The 4,070-nt window shown below is 38.4% G+C and overlaps 1 non-coding gene across 1 annotated transcript; it reads right to left on the bottom strand.

Annotated features, from left to right (window-relative positions):
* Window positions 1–1,605: 1,605 nt before the first annotated feature.
* LOC148581367 (small nucleolar RNA R71) lies at window positions 1,606–1,713 on the bottom strand. The gene has a single exon (XR_015895871.1). It is a non-coding gene; the product is annotated as a small nucleolar RNA R71 (small nucleolar RNA).
* Between the last annotated feature and the right edge of the window lie 2,357 nt (window positions 1,714–4,070).

Here is a 4,070-nt window from a genome sequence, read left to right as displayed (position 1 = left end):
TTCATAGTGTTCTTGGTGTTCATCTTGACATTCATAGCATTCTTGCATGCATTCATTGTTTTGATCTAAAAATTTCATGCATTGCATCATTTTTCTTGTTTTTCTCTCTCATCATAAAAATTCAAAAAAAAAATATCTTTCACTTTTTCTCTCATCAAATTCGAAAATTGAGTTGACTTTTTCAAAAAATTTTAAAAATCAAAGTTGTTCCTTATGAGTCAAATCAAATTTTCAATTTGAAAATCTTATCTTTTTCAAAATCTTTTTCAAAAATCAAATCTTTTTCAAAATTCTTAGTTATTTTCGAAAAAAAAATATTTTTCAAAAATCTTTTTCTTATTTTTATATCAAATTTTCGAAAATAATATAATCAATTAATGTTTTGATTCAAAAATTTGAAGTTTGTTACTTGCTTGTTAAGAAAGATTCAAACTTTAAGTTCTAGAATCATATCTTGTGATTTCTTATGAATCAAGTCATTAATTGTGATTTTAAAAATCAAATCTTTTTCAAAAACTAATTTCTATCATATCTTTTCAAAAAAATATCTTCTTATCTTATCTTTTTCAAAATTTGATTTCAAAATATCTTCTCTAACTTCCCAACTTCTTATCTTTTCAAATTTGTTTCAACTAACTAACTAACTTTTTGTTTGTTTCTTAACTTTTTCAAAACTACCTAACTAACTCTCTCTCTCTAATTTTCGAAAATATCTCCCCTCTTTTTCAAAAATTTCTTTTTTATTAACTAATTATTTTTATTTTTTATTTTTTATTTAAAAAAAAAATTTCGAAAAAAAAATACTAACCTTTTTCAAAAACTATTTTCAAAAATCACTAACTCTTTTTCAAAAATTGTTTTCGAAAATTCACTTCCTCCTCTCATCTTCTTCTATTTGTTTATTGATATACTAACATCTCTCCTTCAACTCTCCAAAAATCCGAACCCCCTCTCTCTCTGAGTTCAGATTTTCTTCCCTTCTTTTCTTCTACTAACACAAGGATCCCTATACTGTGGTATAAAGGATCCATATTATTATTACTATTTTTTTTGTGCCATCTTCTTTGTCATATGAGCAGGAGTAAGGACAAGAACATTCTTGTTAAAGCAGATCCAGAACCTGAAAGGACTCTGAAGAAAAAATTAAGAGAAGCTAAAATACAACAATCTAGAGATAACCTTTCAGAAATTTTCGAACAGGAAAAGGAGATGGCAGCCGAAAATAATAATAATGTAAGGAAGATGCTTGGTGACTTTACTGCACCTAATTCCAATTTACATGGAAGAAGCATCTCCATTCCTGCCATTGGAGCAAACAACCTTGAGCTGAAACCTCAATTAGTTTCTCTGATGCAGCAAAACTGCAAGTTTCATGGACTTCCATCTGAAGATCCTTTTCAGTTCTTAACTGAATTCTTGCAGATATGTGATACTGTTAAGACTAATGGAGTAGATCCTGAAGTCTACAGGCTCATGCTTTTCCCTTTTGCTGTAAGAGACAGAGCTAGATTATGGTTGGATTCTCAACCCAAAGACAGCCTGAACTCTTGGGATAAGCTGGTCACGGCTTTCTTAGCCAAGTACTTTCCTCCTCAAAAGCTGAGCAAGCTTAGAGCTGATGTTCAAACCTTCAGACAGAAAGAAGGTGAATCCCTCTATGAAGCTTGGGAAAGATACAAACAGTTGACCAAAAAGTGTCCTTCTGACATGCTTTCAGAATGGACCATCCTGGATATATTCTATTATGGTTTATCTGAGCTATCAAAGATGTCACTGGACACTTCTGCAGGTGGATCCATTCACCTAAAGAAAACGCCTGCAGAAGCTCAAGAACTCATTGACATGGTTGCTAATAACCAGTTCATGTACACTTCTGAAAGGAATCCTGTGAGTAATGGGACGCCTATGAAGAAGGGAGTTCTTGAGGTTGATACTCTGAATGCCATATTGGCTCAGAATAAAATATTGACTCAGCAAGTCAATATGATCTCTCAGAGTCTGCATGGAATGCAAGCTGCATCCAACAGTACTCAAGAGGCATCTTCTGAAGAAGAAGCCTATGATCCTGAGAACCCTGCAATAGCAGAGGTAAATTACTTAGGTGAACCTTATGGAAACACCTATAACTCAACATGGAGAAATCATCCAAATTTCTCATGGAAGGATCAAAAGCCCCAACAAGGCTTTAATAATGGTGGAAGAAACAGGTTTAGCAATAGCAAGCCTTTTCCATCATCAACTCAGCAACAGACAGAGAACTCTGAACAAAATGCTTCTAATTTAGCAAATCTAGTCTCTGATCTATCTAAGGCCACTGTAAGTTTCATGAATGAAACAAGGTCTTCCATTAGAAATCTGGAAGCACAAGTGGGCCAGCTGAGTAAAAGGATCACTGAAATCCCTCCTAGTACTCTCCCAAGCAATACAGAAGAGAATCCAAAAGGAGAGTGCAAGGCCATTGACATAAGCGCCATGGCCGAACCTGTGAGGAGAGGAGAGGACGTGAATCCTAAGGAGGAAGACCTCCTGGGACGTCCAGTGATTAATAAGGAGCTTCCCTCTGAGGAACCAAAGGACTCTGAGGCCTATCTAGAGACCATAGAGACCCCATTGAACCTCCTTATGCCCTTCATGAGCTCTGATGAATATTCCTCTTCTGAAGAGAATGAGAATGTTACTGAAGAGCAAACTGCCAAGTTTCTTGGTGCAATCATGAAGCTGAATGCCAAATTATTTGGCATTGATACTTGGGAAGTTGAACCTCCCTTGTTCATCAATGAACTAAATGATCTGGATCAACTGACATTGCCTCAGAAGAGACAGGATCCTGGAAAGTTCATAATACCCTGTACCATAGGCACCATGATCTTTAAGGCTCTGTGTGACCTTGGTTCAGGAATAAACCTCATGCCCCTCTCTGTAATAGAGAAACTGGGAATCTATGGGGTGCAAGCTGCTAAAATCTCATTAGAGATGGCAGACAGCTCTAGAAAACAGGCTTATGGACAAGTAGAGGACGTGTTAGTAAAGCTTGAAGGCCTTTACATCCCTGCTGATTTCATAGTCCTGGATACTGGAAAGGAAGAGGATGAATCCATCATCCTAGGAAGACCTTTCCTGGCCACAGCAAGAGCTGTGATTGATGTTGACAGAGGTGAAATATTCCTTCAATGGAATGAGAACTCCCTTGTGTTTAAAACTCAAGGATCTCCCTCTGCAACCATGGGGAGGAAGCAGAAAAAGCTTCTCTCCAAGCAGAGTCAACCAGAGCCCCCACAGTCAAACTCTAAGTTTGGTGTTGGGAGGGCACAACCAAACTCTAAGTTTGGTGTTGAACTCCCATATCCAAACTCTAAGTTTGGTGTTGGAGAGTCTCAACAAAGCTCTGCACATCTGTGAGGCTCCATGAGAGCCCACTGTCAAGCTATTGACATTAAAGAAGCGCTTGTTGGGAGGCAACCCAATGTTTATCTAATTCTTATTTTTATTGTTTTTCATGTTTTCTTAGGTTCGTGATCATGTGGAGTCACAAAATAAACAAAAAATTCAAAAACGGAATCAAAAACAGCAGAAGAAAAATCACACCCTGGAGGAGCATCTGTCTGGCGTTCAAACGCCAGAACAGAGCATAGTTTTGGCGCTGAACGCCCAGAATGGGAGCATCCTGGCGCTGAACGCCCAGAACAAGCATGGTTCTGGCGTTCAACGCCAGAAATGGCAGCAAATGGGCGTTGAACGCCCAAAATGGGCACCAACCTGGCGCTGAACGCCCAGAGTTGTGTGCAAGGGCATTTTGCATGCCTAAATTGGTGCAGGGATGTAAATGCCTTGACACCTCAAGATCTGTGGACCTCACAGGATCACCTCAGGATCTGTGGACCCCACAGGATCCCCACCCACCTCCACTCACTCTCTTCTCTCTTCTCAATCATCCTCTATTCCCAATAAACACTCTTCCCTAATTAACCCTTTACCACTCACATCCAAACACCCACTTTCCTTCAAAATTCAACATCTCTTTCCCACCCAATCCCACCCATATGGCCGAATACACATCTCCCTCCATCTCC

The sequence above is a fragment of the Arachis ipaensis genome, chromosome B10 (genome assembly GCF_059453495.1).
Source record: "Arachis ipaensis isolate K30076 ecotype BB chromosome B10, ASM5945349v1, whole genome shotgun sequence".
Taxonomy (NCBI): domain Eukaryota; kingdom Viridiplantae; phylum Streptophyta; class Magnoliopsida; order Fabales; family Fabaceae; genus Arachis; species Arachis ipaensis.
The sequence above is the reverse complement of the archived record's forward strand: the minus strand, read 5'-3'. Positions and strand labels throughout refer to the sequence as shown.